Source organism: Pygocentrus nattereri, chromosome 21 (assembly GCF_015220715.1).
Source record: "Pygocentrus nattereri isolate fPygNat1 chromosome 21, fPygNat1.pri, whole genome shotgun sequence".
In the NCBI taxonomy this organism is placed as follows: Eukaryota; Metazoa; Chordata; class Actinopteri; order Characiformes; family Serrasalmidae; genus Pygocentrus; species Pygocentrus nattereri.
The window spans coordinates 18,190,273-18,214,595 of NC_051231.1; the positions used below are offsets into that span (position 1 = coordinate 18,190,273).

General features: G+C 41.1%; 1 protein-coding gene across 6 annotated transcripts in view; it reads right to left on the reverse strand.

Annotated features, from left to right (window-relative positions):
* ccdc120 (coiled-coil domain containing 120) overlaps window positions 1-20,561 on the reverse strand; it is a 63,411-nt gene extending 42,850 nt beyond the window's left edge. For 3 of the 6 annotated variants that reach the window (XM_037532053.1, XM_017725182.2, XM_037532052.1), the window contains exon 1: window positions 20,302-20,561. The gene's annotated coding sequence lies outside the window, so the exon portion shown is untranslated. Of the gene's footprint in view, window positions 1-6,509; window positions 6,637-19,154; window positions 19,255-20,301 lie in introns of all 6 variants that reach the window. The other 3 variants (XM_037532050.1, XM_037532051.1, XM_017725181.2) reach the window with 3 other exon arrangements.
* Window positions 20,562-24,323: the final 3,762 nt, after the last annotated feature.

Genomic DNA, 24,323 nt, shown 5'->3' on the forward strand with positions numbered 1-24,323 from the left:
CTGGATTTGGAGTCACACACAAAAAATTAAAGTGGAAAAACTCTACAGGCTGATCCAACTTTGATGTAATGTCCTTAAAACAAGTCAAAATGAGGCTCAGTATTGTGTGTGGCCTCCACATGCCTGTATGAACTCCCTACAACGCCTGGGCATGCTCATGATGAGGTGGCAGATGGTCTCCTGAGGGATCTCCTCGCAGACCTGGACTAAAACATCCGCCAACTCCTGGACAGTCTGTGGTGCAACGTGACATTGGTGGATGGAGCGAGACATGTCCCAGATGTGCTCAATCGGATTCAGGTCTGGGGAACGGGCGGGCCAGTCCATAGCTTCAATGCATTCATCTTGCAGAAACTGCTGACACACTCCAGACATATGAGGTCTAGCATTGTCCTGCATTAGGAGGAACCCAGGGCCAACCGCACCAGCATATGGTCTCACAAGGGGTCTGAGGATCTCATCTCGTTACCTAATAGCAGTCAGGCTACCTCTGGCGAGCACATGGAGGGCTGTGCGGCCCTCCAAAGAAATGCCACCTCACACCGCCACTGACCCACTGCCAAACCGGTCATGCTGAAGGATGTTGCAGGCAGCAGATCGCTCTCCACGGCGTCTCCAGACTGTCACATGCCTGTCACATGTGCTCAGTGTGAACCTGCTTTCATCTGTGAAGAGCACAGGGCGCCAGTGGCGAATATGCCAATCCTGGTGTTCTCTGGCAAATGCCAAGCATCCTGCACGGTGTTGGGCTGTGAGCACAACTCCCATCTGTGGACGTCGGGCTCTCATACCATCCTCATGGAGTTGGTTTCTAACTGTTTGTGCAGACACATGCACATTTGTGGCCTGCTAGAGGTCATTTTGCAGGGCTCTGGCAGTGCTCCTGTTCCTCCTTTCACAAAGGTGGAGGTAGCGGTCCTGCTGCTGGGTTATTACCCTCCTATGGCCTCCTTCACGTCTCCTGGTGTACTGACCTGTCTCCTGGTAGCACCTCCAGCCTCTGGACACTACGCTCACAAACACAGCAAACCTTCTTGCCACAGCTCGTATTGATGTGTCATCCTAGATGAGCTGCACTACCTGAGCCACTTGTGTGGGCTGTAGAGTCCGTCTCATGCTACCACGAGTGTGAAAGCACCACCAACCAAAACCAGTGGTGACCAAAACATCAGCCAGAAAGCATAGGTACTGAGAAGTGGTCTGTGGTCCCCACCTGCAGAACCACTCCTTTATTGAGTGTGTCTTGCTAATTGCCAATAATTTCCACCTGTTGTCTATTCCATTTGCACAACAGCATGTGAAATTGATTGATTATATATATATATATATATAAAATGCAACACATGCAAAAGGTAGGGAGAACAAAAAACATTAAAATTAATTATAATTGGAATATAACACTGATGCTCATTGGTTTATTTATCCAAGATTCTGCATGCTGTATTGTAATCTGCACTACTACTTTGTGAGCCAGGCCTGGGGGAGGGGCTCGCCAGCGAGCGTCTGGTGGCTGGGCATTTACTTATGGTGCCCAGCCGGGCCCAGCCGAAGGAGTTACATGAGTCCCCCCTCCCATCGACCCACCACCAATGGGAGGGGCAGTAGTAGGAGTTCGGTGCGTTGTGGATCGGGCAGTGTCCGAAGGTGTGGGCCTTGGCGTTCTGATCCTCGGTTGCTGAAACTGGCTTTTGGAACTTGGAATGTTACCTCACTGGCGGGGAAGGAGCCTGAGTTGGTGTGCAAGGTTGAGAGACATCGGCTAGATATAGTCGGGCTCACCTCAACACACAGCTTGGGCTCTGGGTCCAATCTCCTTGAGAGGGGCTGGACTTTATTCTTTTCTGGAGTTGCCCATGGTGAGAGGCGGCGGGCAGGTGTGGGCTTTCTCATAGGCCCTCGATTCGGTGCTTGTATGTTGGGGTTTTCTCTGGTGGACGAGAGGGTAGCTTCCCTACGCCTTCGGGTTGGGGAACGGGTCCTGACTGCTGTCTGTGCTTATGCACTGAACAGCAGTTCAGAGTACCCAGCCTTCTTAGAGTCCTTGGGAAGGGTGCTTGAAAGTGCTCCTCCTGGAGACTCTATTGTCCTACTGGGGGACTTTAATGCTCACGTGGGCAATGACAGTGAGACCTGGAGGGGTGTGATTGGGAGGAATGGCCTCTCTGATCTGAACCCGAGTGGTGTTCAGTTTTTGAACTTCTGTGCAAACCACAGTTTGTCCATCACGAATACCATGTTTGAACACAAGGATGTCCATAAGTGCACATGGCACCAGGACACCCTAGGCCGCAGTTCAATGATTGACTTTGTAGTCGTGTCATCGGACTTGCGGCCATGTGTTTTATATTCACTCGGGTAAAGAGAGCTGAGCTGTCAACTGATCACCACCTGGTGGTGAGTTGGATCAGGTGGTGGGGGAAGATGCCAGTCAGACCAGGCAAGTCCAAACGCATAGTGAGTGTTTGCTGGGAACGTCTGGGAGAGGAACCTGTCAGATTGATCTTCAACTCACACCTCCGTCAGAACTTTGACCAGATATCGGCGGAGGTGGGGGACATTGACTCAGAATGGGCCATGTTCTGTTCCTCCATTGTTGAAGCGGCTGACTGTAGCTGTGGCCGTAAGGTAGTTGGTGCCTGTCGGGGCGGTAATCCTCGAACCCGGTGGTGGACACCCCAGGTGAGAGATGCCGTCAAGCTGAAGAAGGAGTCCATGGTTGGCCTGTGGGACACCAGAGGCAGCTGGCAGGTATCGACAGGCCAAGCAATCTGCGGCTTCAGTCGTCACCAAGGCAAAAACCTGTGTGTGGGAGGAGTTGGGGAGGCCTTGGAAAGTGACTTTAAGTCGGCTCCGAAAAGATTCTGGCAAACCGTCAGGCGACTCAGAAGGTGAAAGCAGTGTGCCACTAGCACTGTATATAGTGGAGATGGTGTGCTGCTGACTTCGACTGAAGACGTCATTGGGCGGTGGAAGGAGTACTTTGAGGACCTTCTCAATCCCACCGACACGTTCTCCAGTGAGGAGGCTGAGTCTGGGGACATGGGAATAGGCTTGTCCATTACTGAGGCCGAAGTCGCTAAGGTAGTTAAGAAGCTCCTTGCTGGCAAGGCTCCAGGGGTGGATGAGATCCGCCCTGAGTTCCTCAAGGCTCTGGATGTTGTGGGGCTGTCTTGGCTGACACGCCTTTTCAACATTGCGTGGACATCGGGGGCGGTGCCACTGGATTGGCAGACTGGGGTGGTGGTGCCTCTTTTTAAAAAGGGGACCGGAGGATGTGTTCCAACTACAGGGGAATCACACTCCTCAGCCTCCCTGGTAAGGTCTATGCAGGGATACTGGAGAAGGCTTATAGTTGAACCTCGGATCCAGGAGGAGCAGTGCAAGTTTCGCCCTGTTGTGGAACACTGGACCAACTCTTCACCCTCTCCAGGATTCTGGAGGGTTCATGGGAGTTTGCCCAACCAGTCCACATGTGCTTTGTGAATCTGGAGAAGGCATTCGACTGTGTTCCCCGGGGTATTCTGTAGGAAGTGCCTCGGGAGTAAGGGGTACATGGCTCTTTGCTACGAGCCATTCAGGCCCTGTAAAAACAAAGCTGGAGTTTGGTTCACATAGCCGGCAGTAAGTCAGACTTGTTCCCAGTGAGAGTTGGACTCCGTCAGTGCTGCCCATTGTCACCGATTCTATTCATAATTTTTATGGATAGAATTTCTAGGCGCAGTCAGGGGATGGAGGGTGTCCGGTTTGGTGACCTCAGAGTCACATCGCTGCTGTTTACAGATGATGTGGTCCTATTGGGGACATCAGGCCGCGAACTTCAGCTTTTGCTGGATCGGTTTGCAGCCGAGTGTGAAGCGGCCGGGATGAGAATCAGTACCTCTAAATCCGAGACCATGGTTCTCAGGCAGAAAAGGGCGGAGAGCCCTCTCTGGGTCAGGGATAGGCTCTTGCCTCAAGTGGAGGAGTTCAAGTATCTCGGGGTCTTGTTCACGAGTGATGCTACAAGGGAGCGGGAGATTGACAGTCGGATTGGTGCTGGGTCAGCAGTGATGTGGGCTCTTTACCGGTCTGTTGTGGTAAAGAAAGAGATGAGCCATAAGGCAAGGCTCTCAATTTACTGGTCGATCTACGTTCCCACCCTCACCTATGGTCATGAGCTTTGGGTAATGACCGAAAGAATAAGATCGTGAATACAAGCGGCCGAAATGAGTTTCCTCCACAGGGTGTCTGGACTCTCCCTTAGAGATAGGGTGAGAAGTTCGGTCATCCGGGAGGGACACAGAGTAGAGCCGCTGCTTCTTCACGTCGAGAGGAGCCAGCTGAGGTGGTTCTGGTTAGGATGCCTCCTGGACACCTCCCTCGGGAGGTGTCACAGGCAAGTCCACCTGGGAGGAGACCCCGGGGAAGACCCAGGACACGCTGGCGTGACTCTATCGCCCAGCTGGCCTGGGAGCGCCTCGGAATCCCCCTTGGAGAGCTAGTGGAAGTAGCTGGGGAAAGGGAGGTCTGGGCCTCATTGCTTAGGATGCTGCCCCCGCGACCAGCGGAAGATAATGGATGGATGGAAAAATGGATGGATGGATGGACCTTAAGTTCATCTGTCAGATTGCAGAGCAAAAACATCACAGTGCACACTGAAGTCTGTTTTCTATATAGCTGATGTTCTGTTCCAGGTCAGACTAGTATCTCTAGAGTTATACCACAAAACATCATGATTTTTCTTCTGAATATATAATTAGAAGGGTGGACAATCGATGGACTACTGATTGCATGACTGATCCTATTTAACAAATACCATTTAGCCCTACTTCAGACGAATATCAGCCTCCTGTATTGAACAAAAACTGAAAACAGAAATACAGCCTCCCAAATGATATTTAGGCACTTTAATCATTCAGCCATCAATAAACCTTAATGAAATTATTTGGTTTACCTTATAAATGTTGAACAAAATGATATTTGTTTCAACAGCAAACTGATTTTAAACTTTTTGTGCGGGGAAAGCCTGTAGAATTCCAACCAGACTGTGCTAAGGGTACTGTTGAACACAGAGATGGAAATATCTATATCTGGAGCAGTTTTTCTTTCAGTGGTGTTGTTGACCTTGTGTTCACTGATGAAATCTTGACCTCAGAAGTGTACAAAGACATTTTGATTGCAAACCTGCAGAACTCAGCTATGTAACTGCAGAAATGAAAACAATCTGAAACACACCAGCCATCTTTCACCAAAATGAAAATGAAAGTCATTAAAATAAATGCTGCCTGGTTTGACATTTGTTTCTGAACATCTTTCTGAACAGTATGGCACAAATGTCCAAATATTTTTTGGTGCCACTATACATTCCAAAGCTCAGAGAAAAACACAAACTGCCTCAGAAGAGAGGACTGTAAAATGCTGTAGATGCCACTAAGGATTCACTACTGAAGCATTTCTGCAGTGTGTGTGACACTGTAAACAAACAAAACAGTAAATTTAAGACCAGATGCCAGAGACTTGTGTTTCGGTTATGCTGGTGCCTCACCCTATGCAATTCACAGCAAACCACAAAAATAAATGAAGCAAAGTGATGGAGCAAGCAAGATATGTTTGTGTTTATGATGATGTGGCAACAGAGGTACACTATATTGCCAAAAGTATTCAGTCACATATCCTTATCATTGAATTCAGGTGTTCCAATCACCATGGCCACAGGTGTATAAAACAAGCACCTAAGCATGCAGAGTGCTTCTACAAACATTTGTGAAAGAATGGGTCGCTCTCAGGAGCTCAGTGAAACATGGTACCGTGATAGTATACCACCTCTCCAGTCATGAAATTTCCTCACTAATAAATATTCCACAGTCAACTGTCAGTGGTATTATTAGAAAGTGGAAGCTATTGGGAATGACAGCAATGCAGTCACAAAGTGGTAGGCCACAGAAAATGACAGAGCAGGGTCAACGGATGCTGAGGCGCATAGTGCACAGAGGTCAACTTTCTACAGAGACAACTGCTACAGAACTTCAACCTTCATGTGGCCTGCAGATTTTCTCAAGAACAGTGTAGAGAGCTTCACGAAATAGTTGCATCCAAGCCTTACATCAGCAAGCGCAATGCAAAGCATCAAATGCAGTGGTGTAAAGAGCCATCACTGGACTCTAGAGCAGTGGAAACGTGTTCTCTGTAGTGACCACTCATGCTTCTCCATTGGGCAATCTGATGGACGAGTCTGGCTTGGGCAGTTGCCAGGACAACGGTACTTGTCTGAGTGCATTGTGCCAAGTGTAAAGTTTGGTGGAGGGGGGAATACGGTGTGGGGTTGTTTTTCTAGAGTTGGGTTCGGCTCCTTAGCTCCAGTGAAAGGAACTCTTAAGGCTTTAGCAGACCAAAAGATTTTAGACAATTTCATGCTCTGACCTTCATGGGAAGAGTTTGGAGATGGCCCCTTCCTGTTCCAACATGACTGCACAAAGCAAGGTCCAAAGAGACATGGGTGAGTGAGTTTAGTGTGGAAGAACTTGACTGACCTGGACAGAACACCTTTGGGATGAATTAAAATGGAGAGTGAGGCCTTCTGTTCCATCAGTGTCTGTCCTTTCCAGAAGAGTTGAAGCTGTTATAGCTGCAGAGGATGGGCCGACATCATATTCAACGCTATGGATTAAAAATGGGATGTCACTCAAGATCATATGTGTGTGAAGGCTTTTGAATACTTTTGGCAATAGTATTGTATTTCATGTAGCAGTTACACAATTTAAGGCCAAAGTGAGGACTTTTCAATACAGACAACCTGTTCTTCAGACTCTGGACTCTGGCTTGAAGTGACAGTTCATTAACACACATTTACACAGTTTACCCTCTTACCCCAAATGTATACAATCAGCCAAGACATGTTTGGTGTACAAAGTTTCTTTCTTTAGTTTTTTTTTTTACTACAGCTATGAGGCTAATATATGAACAAAGTATTAACAAATTAACAAAGCAGGGAAAAATTCAGGCATCAAGCTGGCTGATGTTTTTAGCTATGCAATATATATTTCTGTATTTATCAGAGCTATAATTGAGACTTTCTTGACCCGAAACACAGCACATTTTAAATCTAAGCCTTATCTGAGTGAAAGAACATATAGTTAAAAACTGAGCAAAACCAGCACAGTCACCCTAAGGGTAAAAAAAACTTGATATTTCTAATGACAGTGCCAATTAAACTACTGAATAGCAACAATAATAGTCAATAAACTATCAAAAAATATATAAAATATCTCTGACATCACAAAAAAATCAGTTCTCTAAAATTTATTTTAGCATTCTTCTTTTAACCAACTTAAAATTCAAGTAATGCTTTGGTCAAACATCCCAAACATTGTACGCCATATAAGCTTTTTATAATGTACTGTTCTCTGTGCAGATATTAGCCATCACCTGTTTAATACTCTTCACATATTACAAATACATTTTCCTGAGATGTAAAACAATATACAGATACATTTTTTTAAAACTACTAATCTTTAAAGTGAGCTATTTTTAATTGTAGCATTTCACTTAAGATGAGCCTCTAAAAGTAGATTATCATGCACAAACTACCCAAGCACTCTAACACTATTTAGGGTTGTCAATTGAATTTACTCACCAGGAAGTAAATCTGAAGTATGATTATCAAATATTCAAACTCACTATGTCTGGGGATTGACAGAGAACATTTAAGGTTGAAATGTGTAAATTTGATTTTGACTGAACTATTCTTTTAATGAGGAACAGAGCACAGAAAATATAGGATGATGACTTTTAAGTTCACAAATGTACATTAAAGAAGCACTAAGCAAATCTGCAAATTTTCATGTCAGTTTAAATACACTGTGTTAGAAGTGGCTGTATCACATGCAAACTAGTAACACACTGACACAGCACACAGCTCAGCTTCACACAGGAGATATTATATCTCCCTGGAATATACACGTAAGACAGAAAAACAGAAGAAGGGGAAGAGCGGATGGAAGATGAAAACCAGCCGCAGATGGAGAGAGATGAGAGAAGGAGATGTAAGTGTATGTGTTTGTGTGTGTGTGTGTGTGTGTGTGTATGGAGAGGGTGCCCAGAATGAGAGCAAGAGAAAGAGAGAGGGTAAAATGAGAAGGAATGGCAGCACAAGACAAACTCACTGATTAAAACATGAGTAGTGTGGTGAGAGAGGAGGACCAAGCATAGAGATTAGTGCTGAACGATTTGGGCAAAATATTTTGCAAAAAAAATGACTGCAAATTTTCTGACCAATACTGTGACAGCAATTTAAGTTGCAATTATTTTCTGTACATTGAGAACCAGGCCTGTGTTTTTAGCAAAGACTAGAATATTCCAATATTTTTGGGTTGCCTAAATGCTGAATGTAGTGTGCCAGACAGTTTTGATTATGTCATATTTTACACAGCATATGTAAGCTTGGCTGCTTCTGATTGGTCTAACTCACCTAGAGGTGGTTTACAAGCTCATTATTTAATTATTTATTATATTTATTAGGTTAAATATCCCCACTTAAAACTTGATAATGTAGGCACAATAAAAAAAACAGTTATTGCCATTTGAAAATAGCACTGTTTTAATTTGTAATTTTGATGTAAAAATCATCTCTCAGAGATCACTTCACAAATCAATATAGCAAAATCAATATAGCAAAATCACCCCATGCATACTCAGTGCTCTATTAACGAATAATAACAGTGTTTTATATAAGTTTATATACATTTATTTAATAAATAGGTCGTTAATAGATTACTTTATAAAGCGCCTTTCCAACAAATGGACTGTTTATTACTGTTTCTGATCTGCATTGTGAACAATATTGAGCCTTTGCAACAAAAATCTATATATTCTGGTAAACCTTTTTGAGCATTGGTATGGTTTTGTTTGATCTGTATTTAAAATAAAAGGGTCACTAAAACAGAAAACAAAATAGGTGATAATCCAAAGGGTGAAATAGTTAATATAGTTTTTATGTCGGAGTGGCTCAATTGTCTAGACGGATATAAAATGATTATATTTGCATTGCCCTGCTTTCTTTCATGAACACTTTCTCTACATTAACCACTTCACATCAAATCTCTCTGAATAACTTTGATCTCAACAAGTGAATTATGCAAAAACCTTAAAAATCCTTCTTTTATTATTTAAATTTCTGTAAAAATTGCTTTAACTGCAAACACCCAGAAAACAACTCCAGTGATGAACCAAAAGCTGTTTATCCTCTTAACAAAGCTGCTTTAACTGTGACACTTTATTTATTACTTTCCTATTACCTATCCTACTAAAAGTTCAGCAATGTAATAAAGCTGTTCAAGGATTCTCATTATAAATGCAATTTAAGTTATACTTTAATACAGCATTAAATTGAACAAAGTTTTTTTTTTAACAAAGTACTTTCACAAAGCTACATCTTAGTGTTAATGTCTTACCTGGACAAAATGTGTGTTATCTGAGGAGGGATATCATTGAAAAAGAGACACTTTCTCATTCACTGATTAATACTGACAGCCTGTTAGAGACACAGGCTCTTGTTACATTACTGCTGCAGGAAGCAACACGGACCAAACCAAACAGATGGCAGAGGGAGAGGGGCAAGTGTCAAATTCTTCATCTTTTCTGTGCCAAGGGGTAGAAATCACACTTAATAATGCATAATTTTGGTCATCACATTGATTATGTTCTGGTGTTTACATAGAAATGGATAAATTAACATGTAGGAAGCACAATTATGTGATAGTGCTATTTTATAGAATTTTAAATATGCTATGATTTAATATTGCTCTAACATATTTCAATTGACCTGCACAGTCAGTAAAGCAAAGCATTTTGTAGCATGCTGTAACTTGTAAAAAGATCATAGAAGCATTTTATGCATGTTTTTGATGGCATTTCTCTTGCAGCAAGCAGCAACAAATACACCTGAATTACAGTATAACAGCCACATATTCATATTTCAGATACCCTCTTTAATGTTCTACATGATAGGTTCTAATGTTTTGACAAAATGCACCTAGATTCCTCTCCTATCTTAAAAGAAGTTATTACATGAAATGTTTAGGCAATACACCGTATGATGCCTGACACATTGTTTTACAATGATTTTGTCATAAGGTTTTAGCCTAAAATAAATGTATTTTTGAAAATCCATTCAGGACTGCAAGGTACATGCAGGGTATTGTAATGCAAAATCCCCAAAGAAAGTTTTCAGATCTTCCACACTTACTTTGGTCAACATTACATATAAAACTCAAGACACATGTAGTATCTCTACTACTTCGAATCATAAAAGAAAACTATATTTACATGGTAGACCTCTCAATCCCTGGTTCCCACCACTGCCATTGTAAAGAAGTCTGAGACAGTAAGTTTCTCTACAATGCACCATTTCACACCAAACCACTCCGAATGACTTTGTTTACATTTCATTCATTTAATGATGCAGAAATCTTTTTTTGGTGGTATTCCACTTTAAAGTGTGCATAATGTCTGTTTATGGCACTTTTACTATAGTGTTTTAAATACAGAACAGAAAAGAAACAATGGATCAGTGGCTCAAGCTTTATACGAGTATACAACCCCCGACATGTCCGGCCGGACACTGAAGGACGACTGACTGTCGAGCCCTCCTGCTACCCACTTCAGGCCAGCTGCCCACGCCCCAGCTACCGCCACCTACCTTGGACTAGCTGCCCACCCTACACTGATGTTTTCATAAACTCCTAGCTATTACTACTACTAATACTACTGCTATTAATATTAGTAGTATAATCACTTGTAAGTAGTTTGACCAGAGGAGGATGGGTCCCCCCGGTTCCTCCCAAGGTTTCTTCCTCAGTTCTGAGGGAGTTTTTCCTTGCCACTGTTGCCCCTGGTTTGCCCACCGGGGGGTTTTTACATTCTTGATTTGATTTATACCTGATCCATTAAAATATATTATTGTATCAGCACCAATTCTGATCCACTGGTTTGGATTGGGACATCCCTACACTGTCCCATCTCTACTCTGAGCTTTAGCACTTTGTGGGAGAATAGAGTCTCTGTGTCTCCTAAATCAGATGTCAGGCCTACTCTGACCTGCCTGTGAGAGATTCCTGCTTTAAGTAGCCCTGCTTTGTGTGGGTGAATGTGTGTGTGTGTGTTTGTGTGAGTCCGTGCGTGCGTGCATGTGTGTCGGGGGGCTAAAGAATAAGGGGATTTACTCATTCACAGATTATTACACACTCACAGCCTGGGGAGCAGCTGAGTATATTGTATGTACGTGCATTTGATGGGTCCTGCTGTGTGGTAATTATGCCTATATGCATAATCATTGGCCCATTTAAAGACTTACCCCTGATGCTGACCCTTGAGGTAAGCTGCTGTCACTAAAATAATGTGCATATAGCAGGGCCTGACCCATATATCATTATTTGTTGCCTTGCAAAGGCATTCGATCTACTTATTCACTTGTCATTACATTTGTTTTTCCACTCGAATATGAGGACTCCATGGCCACAGGTGTATAAAACCAAACACCTAGGCCTGCAGACTGCTTCTACAGACATTTGTGAAAGAATGGGTCGCTCTCAGGAGCTCAATGAATTCCAGCATGGTACCATGATAGGATGCCCCCTGTGCAATAAGTCCAGTTGTGAAATTTCCTTGCTACTAAATATTCCACAGTCAACTGTCAGTGGTATTATAACAAAGTGGAAGCGATTGGAAATTACATCAATTCAGCCATGAAGTGGTAGACCACGTAAAAGGGTCAGCAGATGTTTAGGCACATAGTGCACAGAGGTTGCCAACTTTCTGCAGACTCAATTGCTACAGACCCCCAACTTGCTGTGGCCTTCAGATTAGCTCAAGAACAGCATAGAGAGCTTCATGGAATGGGTTTCCATGGCCAAGCAGCTGCATCCAAGCCTTATATCACCAAGCACAATGCAAAGTGTTGAATGCAGTGGTGTGAAGTGCCGCCACTGGACTCTAGAGCAGTGGAGATGTCTTCTTTGGAGTGACGAATCACGCTTCTCCATCGGCGAGTTTGGCAGTTGCCCAGAGAATGCTACTTGTCTGACTGCATTGTGCCAAGTATAAAGTTGAGGAAGGGGGGATTATGGAGTGGGGTTGGTTTTCAGGAGTTAGGCTCGACCCCTTAGTTGCAGTGAAATGCATTCTTAATGCTTCAGCAGACCAAGAGATTTTGGACAATTTGGACAACTTTGTAGGAACAGTTTGGGGATGGCCCCTTCCTGTTTCAACATGACTGCACACCAGTGCACAAAACAAGGTCCATAAAGAAATGGAGTCCTGACCTCAACCTGATAGAACACCTTAGGGATGAATTAGAGCAAAGACTGCGAGCCAGGCCTTCTCGTCCAACATCAGTGTCTGACCTCACAAATACGCTTTTGGAAGAATCATCAGAAATTCCCATAAACACACTCCTAACCCTTGTGAAAAGCCTTCCGAGAAGAATTGAAGCTGTTATAGCTGCAATGGGTGGGCCGACATCATATTAAACCCTATGGAATAAAAATGGGATGTAACTCAAGATCGTATGAGTGTGAAGGCAGACAAGTCAATACAAGGCAATATTACTGTATTTCATGTAGCAGTTACACAATTTAAGCCCAAAGTGAATGTGAAAATAGAAATGTGCAATAAAATTGGAGTTTGAGTATATGTGACAATACCCTATTTAAAATGACAGAAATACACAGTTAAAACAGAATTTAGGACACTGCTAAGGTTGTTCTAAGGAAAGTATTCAGGATTTTTTTTTCTAGTTACAATGCTTCTGTAATACTGTTTTCCTATCTGGAGTTAGGATAACATTATAAACGTATTAACTTTAATTCTGTACTGGCTTCCACTTTGTTTGACTGAAATGAACAATGAAACAAAATGTCAGTGATAACAATATTATACATGTTGAACACCGTTGTATACTTATTATTAAATAATCACACGTCTAGTTTAAAAATATACCATTTACTCCCCAGTTCATGTATGGGGGAAATTATGGGAAGCATGGATTATTGCAGACTTTCATAGAATCCACACATCCAATAGGAATGGCTGAAGTTTTTTTTTCCATGTCCCTGAGGATTTAAGTTCACATTTCAGCTCTCACTGCTTTTTGAATAAGGCACAATGCAGAACAGGCAATCAGGACAAAAATTATTTACATAATTCCCTCTTAGAAGTACAGTGCTAAAAATATTCTACTTAATTGAAAGGATTAAAGAGAGGTCATGTGAAATTATTTAGAACTGTGCACAATCCCACATTTTAACTGGACTTATGGCAAATACGTAATACAGTCTAGGGTATACTTCAATGGTGGATACTTATTTCTATAACTGGACATTTACTGACATATAAAACAGATGTTAACATCCCACTGCATCAAATAAACAAAGCCTAAAGGCCATCAATAATCTCAGGACTGCAAAGCTTGTTGCCAATTGCTGACTGTGAAAACTATCTTTTGAAGAACTTGATCAGAGAAAAGAAACTCCAGCCCGGTGTTTTAATGAGCCAGTAATTTGGGAAAGGATTTTCTCTAAACCTTTTCACTCTATTTCTTTTTTTACTAAAACATAAAGGACGGTTTCACTTTGGGGCCTCATTCTGTCACTTGTTTTTGTTTTGTCTAGTTCAGCTTTTAAATGCATACAAAAGACAAAACAGCATTCGATCTGCTCAGAGACTGCCAAAACAACAAGTGTGATCTCTCTCTGTGATGAAGCACAACAGGTGCTCTTACCTCACACACACTCATTTTATTAGAAGCATCTACCTTCTAGACACATTTTGTAGGGTTACAGTGGCTATCTCTAACTTATTTGTTGTGGCATAATCAGCACTCATCTGCCCTGTCCATTAATGGAAAGGGCCCACCATAGGAACAACAGATATATAACTTGATATTATTTGAGTGGTGGACAGAACTATGGTCAGCAGTGACAGTATGGTGGTCCCTTTCCTTTGCTGGATAGAGTAAATGGAGCGTCTGATAAATTGTGCATCAACAGATGGGCCACAGTCTGTGATTGTTAACCTATATGGTAGATGTGTCTGGTAAAATGGCCAATGAGTGGGTAAAGGATAGAAATTTTTAATAAACTGGACACTGAGTGTAATTCTGCAGCAGAACTCTTGCTTTCCTGTTCTCAGAAGCCTTCACTGCCAAATAAAACATGTGCACAGCAGACGAGTCGAAACAAAGCTGACCCCTATGCTTGGCACTACTACGCTAAACCCGTCTGTGAAAACACACACATATTACAGCATTTCTGCCTCAGGCACTGAGCTATGATCTCACTTACAGAAGGCCATTTTGGACAAACTCACACCTAGTCCTCAGAACAACAGGCAAGTTTGGAGAAATTTCACATTTTACTCTGCATTCCTTCTTCTTCTTTCGGCTGCTCCCTTTAGGGGTCGCCACAGCGGATCATCTGCCTCCATCTTGCCCTATCCACTGCCTCCTCTACTTTTACACCAACCATCTCCATGTCCACCTTCACTACATCCATTTACTCTGCATTCCTAAATTACCTAAAGGCTAGTTCTAAAATAAGCTGCTTTTATATAACCAATCAAAACAAACAGCCTAAAGGACTTTGCGAAGAGTCCCTTACCAAAGCAAGGCATCTTTTAGAGGTGAAACAGGTCAAACCTGACAACTATCACTTCACTGGTTACTCTTTCTGCATTTAACAAGGTAGAAAGAGTATAGAGTTTTCCATGGTAAATGCAGATGATTTAGTCTATGACATTATTAGTATTTTGGAGCAATACATCAGTATTTTAGACAGAAGTACAAGTAAAAGTCATGACTGTTCCTGAAAGTGTATCACATTCTGTATCACAGGTAAGGTGAATGTATGATAATACATCACCTCACATAGCCTCATAGCATAGCCATGTAACCAGTTTACTGGAGTTGGAAGTAATGTAGGAGGAAACTTAAAATTCTTTTAAACTTTGTTGTGAAATACTGGGCTTGATCAATGAGACAGTCGCCATCAATGGCTCCAATTCTACATCTGACAGCAAAACTGCAGTATGTGATAATGTTAAATTACACTTTGAATTGTTCTGTTAGTGTCAAGCTAGCAGTTGTGTACATTCACTTTCTAGAATTCCAAACTGCCTCTGGAAGCAATAAGAACTATGCACCAGGAGTTTAATGAAATTTCCATTGTCAAATAGCTGCATGCAAGCCTAAGATCACAATGTGCAATGCCAAGTGTCAGCTGGAGTGGTGTAAAGTATGCTGCCACTGGACTTTGGAGCAGTGGAATCGTGTTCTCTGAAGTGATGAATCCCGCTTCACTATCTGGCTGTGTATAAGGATGAATTTGGGTTTGGAGGATGCCAGGAAAATGCTCCCTACCGGAATGCCTAGTACTAACTGTACAAAGTGGAAGAAGAGGGATAATGGTATGGGGCTGTTTTTCAGGGTTTGGGCTCAGCCCCAAAGCTGCGACGAGTTTGGTGTGGAGAAACTTCAGTGGCCTTGTGACCTCAACCTCACTAAACACCTTTGGAATGAACTGGAATGCTGATTCAACCTTCTCATCCAACATCAGTGCCTTACAAATGTTCCTTAAAAGTGGAGGATATTATTGCCAAAAAAGGGGCAACTTCATATCATTGCCCATGGCTTGGAATGGGACGTCCAAGGCTAAACATATTTTTGGCCATACGGGGTATATTCCTCACAGCAGAGCTTAGAAGACATTCACGTAAAATATAATTTACTTTGAATGTTGCAGTTACAATGAATCCTAAATATTTCTGCCTAAAGGCCACCACACACTCCAGGCACCACAGATGTAGTGGAACATAACGTCACAGAGCAGAGTGCTGCTACAGAATGCCATCAGGGAGAGGTGATAAACACCAGGTTCAAGCAGTTGTGTACATTCACTTTCTAGAATTCCAAACTGCCTCTGGAAGCAATAAGAACTATGCATCAGGAGTTTAATGAAATTTCCATTGTCAAATAGCTGCACCCAAGCCTAAGATCACAATGTGCAATACCAAGTGTCACCTGGAGTGGTGTAAAGCATGCTGCCATTGGACTTTGGAGCAGTGGAAATGTGCTCTCTGAAGTGACGAACCACGCTTCACTATTTGTCTATAAGGATGAATTTGGGTTTGGTGGATGCCAGGAAAATGCTACCTACCAGAATGCATAGTGCTAACAATATAAAGTGGTAGAAGAGGGATAATGGTATGGGGCTGTTTTTCAGGGTTTGATAAACACCAGGTTCAAGTTTTTATTTTCAATTTTTACACTCTATGCATATAAATTGAATGAAATAAAGCTTTCAGCATTGCTAATCATGCTTGGCATCAGTTTACCACCTCTTCACAACCTCTTCAAGACTAACTCAAATTAGTATTGGTCTAAAATATATAACCAGGATGTCTGAAAGATTATGATGGCCTAAACAGTCCAATTAAGGCAAACCAATTACAGTCAGTGGAGCATCACTATTTCAATTTATAGCATAATCTTATTTCTTTTTGTTATACTGTAAGACTTAAAAGTCGATCAAAGATAAGACACGAAACGTCTTAGCTGAGGGGACAAACTGCTGAATTTGTGCCAAATTATTTCTTTAATGATTCAAACAGAAAAAGAAGCAACAGGCCATGAGACCCCCCTGTTTCTGATGTAGTTGGCCAACAGAGGAACACCATAGGCAGGGCTAGTTGACACATTGGTGACCCAGTTAGGTTAAGGCTAAATCAAGGCTTAAGGGTATCATTACCCCAAGAGAACCAGTGATTCCTTCTATGTCTAACATTTGCTACCTCAATAACAACCTTGACATAACTCACTAACTCTCACCCACTACAGAGTTGGAGATGAGTGACTACTAAAAGAAGCCTGACTAAGTCATTCAGGTAAAGGGCTCCTCTTAATGTGTTTTACACTGTGTGTACGTTGTTAACTGGCTTAATTTGTGGGATACTGGTGAAACTAATACCTTTGAAGGACAATGCTGCTGATCCAGTATTGGCACAGATATCAGTACAGTGTCATTTTTGTGCAACACTAGCTACCACTCATTCTCACTCATTGTCCCTAAAATCCCAGCCAATGCAAGAGGCAGCTTGGTGGTATCTATACATTATACTTATAATAATATTATTACCACACACACTATACTATATACTATACTTCTAAATACAAGTAATGAAACAGAGAGTTTCAGTTCTAAAATCACATTGACAGAGCCACGTTCACATGCATTTAAATCTTTAATTCAAGCTATTAAAAAATTACAGCAATTAAGGCTTACTGTTAAATACTGAAATTTGCCCCACAGCAATCTAGGACCAATAGCCAATTTTATATAGACTTCATGGAAATTATTCATAAAAATGTCCCTATTTCCAGAAACCACATAGTCTATTTTACTTGTCATTGTTTCATGTCCAAATTCCTTAAATTATTTGCCTCATACCTGCATCCCATTCACCGACATACTCTGCTGCAATGTTGAAATATTACAAGATACAATATTACAAGTAGCTCAAGAACAGCATGTAGAGAGATTCATGGAATGGGTTTCCATGGCCAAGCAGCTGTATCCAAGCCTTACATCACCAAGCACAATGCAAAGCGTCGAATGCAGTGGTGTAAAGAGCCATCACTGGACTCTAGAGCAGTGGAGATGTGTTTTCTGGAGTCACATATCATGCTTCTCTGCCTGGCAATCCGATGGACGAGTCTGGGTTTGCCAGGAGAACAGTATGTTGTCTGACTGCATTGTGCCAAGTGTAAAGTTTGGTGGAGGGGGGATTATGGCATGAGGTTGTTTTTCAGGAGTTAGGCTCAGCCCCTTAATTCCAGTGAAAGGAACTCTTAATGCTTCAGCAGACCAAGAGATTTTGGACAATTTCATGCTCCCAACTTTGTGGGAACAGTTTGGAGATGGCCCCTTCCTGTTCCAACATGACTGCGTACCAGTGCACAAGGCGAGGTCCATAAAGACACGGATGAGCGAGTTTGGTGTGGAAGAACTTGACTGGCCTGCACAGAGTCCTGACCTCAACCCGACAGAACACCTTTTGGATGAATTAGAGTGGAGACCATGGAGCGAGCCAGGCCTCCCCTTCCAACATCAGTGTCTGATCTCACAAATGCGCTTCTGGAAAAATGGTCAAGAATTCCCATAAACACTATGTTACAGCTGCAGAGGGTGGGCCGACATCATATTAAGCCCTATGGATTAAGAATGGGATGTCACTCAAATTCATGAGCGTGTGAAGGCACACGGGCAAATACTTTTGCCAATATAGTGTATATTTTGGTATAGACTACATATCGCCCAGCACTAGGCTGAGCATGTGAAAATGAACAAACATTTTGCTAATTAAAAAACAAAGATTAGTTTTCTCTTAGCGTGCATTTGTGACTTCGATCCACAGCTCAGATTATGTCTTAATCAAGCTCAAAGCCAAACAAACAACAGAACAACATCCTCCACACATAAAACCACTGCATACTACACAACATTAACTCTAACGGTAGCGACTGCATTCTGATTCTTTCATTTTAAAGCAACTAAGGCCTTCAGTGCTTCTTGAAACCCCCAAATATTTGCACCACAAAAGCTGGTTTGGACAGAATATTTTAATTCTCTGCAGTGTGTACTGAAATGCAATACAAAAACCTGACACAGTACAAGACCATTCAAACTCCAGCATTTTCCAACCTAATCTTTAACTGCTGCATATGTAGCATATTGCTGATTACCATAAACAATAACTTCAACACCTTTTTACATACTTCGAACGGAGCAGAAAACTTCTTGGTTACCTCTTACAATAGAAGCCAATGTGCAGTTGCTGAATTCCATCAGTAAACATTTATGGGTGTTCCAGCAACTACAGGCAGTATTGGCTAACCACAGTCTCTTTTCCATGGTATTATTCTTACCACAACAGAGCGCTGTGGAACGGCCGTAAAGACTCTTCCACTGTTCTTTTCATAATAAAAATTGTAAAATTCCCTTTGGTAGACATATTGTAACATGAGTTTAACATAAACATGATTTGTTTATGATTTTGTTTATTAAAAACAGACTAGTTAAAATATGCAAGGACATGCAGGAAATACTGAACATAGAAATATTATTTACTTTGCTTTCCTGTAAATCCAGACACAATTAGATGAGGTATCCACACTTTCGTCCATGCACTTTTTGTCTCGTTGACATGTTTCTATCAGAAGTAAATTGGCTGTGGAAAAAAAAATTAGGTAAGGACCAATAAACAACAATGACTGATAATATGTCTTAAAATTTGTGGAATGTAGTATCAATTGAAAATGTCATTTTTTAATTCAGAAAATCTTTTCATGCATTTAAAATGTTTAAATGTATTTTATTTTATTTTTTAAAAATGTAAACATATACCCAAATAATGTAAAACATGTTAAACACGCATTTAAACACATTAATGAATTCTTCGTGGAAAGATATTTATAAATTAAGCTGTAAATCTGTGGGGGTTTTTTTTATTTCAGACATGGGACTCGAGGTAAGAATTTGTGACGATGTTTTCTGACAGAATTGAGCATCTGCCCAGTGACTTCTATTATAAGTGAGCTTTGAGTTAATGCTTACAGAAAAAGAACCCTGTCTGTTATGATTAATGCTGTGCTACAGAGGCAGCAAATTACTTTCACTCCAACATGCACAGGCTGTATAAGGATGTACTCGAACCAAATGCCAAATGCACAAAACAGTACTGAATAAGAAAGCGGTATGATTAGCACAGACAGTGTGTCTATAATTCAGAACGCATTGAGTTTGAAGCCATGTGAGAATGGCTTTAGCCATTAGCAAAGCGCTGCTAACCACCAGTGCTGCTGCACATATTAGCCTCGTTTTCATGGCATGGGAGTGGAAAATCCCGTGCCGTTAAAATGCTGGATAATGTGAAAATGTCTTCAAGAATGAAAGAGCAGCCTGACAGGAGAAGAGGCGCTGCTAGCAGGAGCCTCAGCAGAATACTAAGTGCGACTACACACACACACACACACACACACACACACACACGGAGAATGACGTGCAATCCCCAAGAGCAGTATATAATCGTCCACACACATGACTGAATAAATAAATGAGATTTAGCATCAGTACAGAGCCAATGCAGCATTAAGTACGCTCGTCTACATCTTACAGAAGCAGAATGGACCGTGCATGCACAGGCCGTGGTGATGAAGATGAGGATGAGAATGATGATGATGGTGGTAATGATGATTATGAGGATGATGAGGTTTACCTGGAAGACACGAAGACGAATGCAGAATTAGAATTAGCATCAGCTGACAAACGGAGCGGCTCCTTCCCTTATTACTGCAGCACACACGCCCGGCTATAACAACACTCAGCAGGTTGGTGCAGCAGTGGATGGAAGGTCGAAGAAGCACAAGCAGACAAGCTTCACACTAAAGCTCCTCCTGCTCTAACACACTTTAACCCTGTGGCTTCTAGACATGTTGCCTTATACACACACCAATAACAGCAAAGAGGCTGCTTGGCCTTTGCAATTCTGATATCGCAGAAGGCTGCAATATTTTAATGAGCTTCTAACCAATCAGTGGTGCTTTTCTCTGTTTCCTGTCCAATCACCGTGGGTGCTTCTGTGAGTGTTTCGATGAATCACGTTACTATTGATGCATCAATATGCTTTTGGTATATTGCCTGCAGTGTTGGGGTAGATAATCATAAAAAGTAATCAAATTATGAAGTAACAATTACTTTCACACTGTAATGAGGTTAAGTTACAGTGAACATCATTTTAAAGGCTTGGCTCTATTCCCGCTTTTGATCTGAATGAGATAGGACCTTGCTTATTTAAAACTATGACGTAACTTAGCGCTATATAATGAAAAATCTGTATAAGGTCAACAAATGAAGGTCTTTATACAGAAAATAATATTGAGCTTACTTTTTCGCATTTGAGTCGTACAATTTGTAACAACATATTGCCTACATTATGCATGTGATACTTGAAATTTGATTGAAAATCTATAGACGCTTGCGGGGTTTCCTGGAGTCACCTTTAGCCTAAGGGACCGTTTGCATTTCACAGTAACTTTTGAAAATTTCCACTTTCTTCCTCCTCAGTTGTGTCCACAGACCAAAGTATTTTTTTTTCGTGCATGTTTGCAAAATATGCGTAAGGGCAGCCACATATAATATATAGTCAGAAATTGTTTTAACTATTTTTTTTTGTAATTTATATTATTTGCTTGCGTAATTTAAGTAAGTAAATTTTATTGAAGTTAAACTGTAATGTTGCACTACATCATTATGTGAAATAGCACTTATTTTTTCTGTGTTACCCCACAATACACTAACATTCTACCCTACCCTAACATTCTTCATATCATGCAGCCCTGCAATTCATTAAACTAAACAAACTTTAAAATTCAGAAATCATAGTTCATTTTCCTTCTGTACCAAATTACAAATTTACAAAATGGAAGAAATAACAAATAACTTTTAGGCTACAGAAGCAGAAATTTGTTAAAAGATGGAGTCCAGCAATGTCAGTAATGATTTGAAAATATGGTATTATTAAATGTACATTTAAAGAAGACATCAATCCCAACTCCACATATCCTCCTTCCAACCAGGTTATTGTTTTTCAAGTCTATTGTTGGTCCTTGACAAGTATATGTGAACACTAGTATGAATGTATGTATGTATGTAGTGGTTAACACCTCTGCCTTCTATGCTGTAGACTGGAGTTCAATCCCCACCTGGGTCAGCACACTACACTATACCAATAAGGGTCCTTGGGCAAGACTCCTAACACCGCTTTCGCCTACCTGTGTAAAAAAATAATCAAATTGTAAGTCGCTCTGGATAAGAGCGTCAGCCAAATGTAAAAATGTCTGTATGCATACACCTAACTGACTGTGAAGTTGTGAATCATTTTGTGATCCTTTAATATAATAGTAATAAATTCTTATTCTTAAAAAAAAAAAAAAGATTTTGCCCCAAGCACTGATGGCATCCTCAAAATTTAAAAGACATTGAGGCTATAAAAATATTGTTGACATAAAAAAAATTGGACCAATTTCATAAGGAGGAATTTGAAAAGAAATTAAGGCTTCTAAGTCAAACATACTACGAATCAGGCATGAGAGCCACAAGGGCTTTAGCTAGGAAATTACGAAAACAACAAACTTTAAATATAATTCATAAGGTTAAGTGCCCACAGAAAGGAACAGTCTCAAGTAACTTGTTAGATATAGAAGGAGCTTTTTTAAATTATTATAAAAAATTATACGCACAACCTCCCTTAAAGGACCCGCAGGAAATTAAGGCTTTCCTTCAGAGGCTAGATCTACCCTCAATTGGAACAAATCAAAATGAACAAACAGGTAAGGAAATTACGCAGGAAGAGCTTGATAATGCAATTGGCCAATTAAAAAATAATAAAACTCCGGGAAGTGATGGATATCCAGCGGAATGGTACAAAATGTTTAGAATGGACATCTCATCAGTATTGTTGGCCTCCCTTAATTCAACTCTCAAAGAGGCAGTGACCCCTCCATCATGGAGGGAGGCACTAATCTCACTAATAGCAAAATATAAAGAACTATGCAGCTCCTATAGACCAATTTCTATCTTAAATGTGGACTATAAAATATTTGCATCTATAATTGCGAACCGGAGTAAAAATTTAGTATCTGACTTAATCGACCCAGATCAGACAGGCTTTGTACAAGGTCGCCAAACACATGATAATATAAGAAGAACGTTCCATATAATTAAATACATTAATAATAGAAAGCTAAATGCAGCCTTACTTAAGCGTTTGATCGTGTCAGCTGCCAATTTCTGTTTTTGACATTGGAGAGATTGGGTTTTTCAGAAAATGTCATCAAGTGTATAAAAGGTCTGTATTCACAACCCTCAGCTAGGATTAAAGTGAATGGGCGGCTGACAGAAAGCTTCCTTTTGGAGAGAGGGTGTCGCCAAGGTTGTCCACTGTTGCCGACAATTTTCTCAATCTTTATAGAGCCGCTAGCTCAGGCAATACGAGAATCTTTAGATATAAGGGGTATCAGCATTGCAGGAGAGGAGCACAAGGTGGCGCTCTTTGCTGATGATGTACTGATATACCTAAATGACCCAGACACTACTCTCCTAGCTTTATTTGACCTTTTAGATACATTTGCGTCTTATTCTGGCTATAAACTGAACCTTGACAAAACACAAGTCTTGGCTTTTAGAGATGTGCCAACATCTAATACCAGGCAACCTTTTGCCCTTAAATGGGAAGCACACTCAATCAAATACTTGGGCATAAGGTTAACTAAAGATCTGAATAGTATGTACAATGCAAACTACCCCCTAATAATTACCAAAATTAAAAACGACCTGGCGAGATGGTCACTACTTCCATTAGATCATTAGAAGTTCTCGCATTGAAACCATAAAAATGAATGTGCTACCTAGGTTGCTATATCTCTTGTTAGCTATTCCTCTAGAAATTCCTTCCAGTCAGTGGACTGAGTGAGACAGACAGTTATCTCGATTTGTGTGGAATGGGAAGTCAGGTTTGCAACACTGCAACTACGTAAAGAAAAAGGAGGATTGGCTCTTCCAAATCTTTAAGAATACCATCAGTCGGCCCAACTTAAATACTTGATTCTCTGGTGTGATACTAATGTAACAGCCAAATGGAAGAACATTGAGCTCTCCACAACACCCTTTCCAATACAGACCTTGATAGGGGACCAGGCCAGACTAATTGACTCGGAAATTGATTCTATTGTCTTACACACCCTCAAAATTTGAGATTAGTTAAACAGTTCAAATTATATTGAATAGATTGAATCTGAATAGATTCAGATTAAGCAACTAAGATGGTTAGCATATGACCTTTCATTCCAACCAGGATTACTAGACCACCAATTTAAACTATGGGCACACAAAGGCCTGACAGCTTTTTGCACAATGATACATAAGGGAAATATGCTGTCCTTCCAAGAGCTGAAAGAGAAGTTTAGACTTAATAGATTTCTTGAGATATTTGCAGCTCCGTGATTACTATTTGAAAGAAATCAAGGGCATAAACACACAGTTGGAAGAGAACCCTATAATCCTTCAAGTGGTGCAGACTTATTCTGTGGGGTCAGAGAAAATAGTCTCACACCTGTACAATGGAATTATTAACTCGAAAAATGAGTCAACTGACTATGTCAAAGGGGTGTGAGAGAAAGAATTAAATACTATAATACCCAATATGGATTGGGGGAATATTTGGAAAACACAATTTTCATC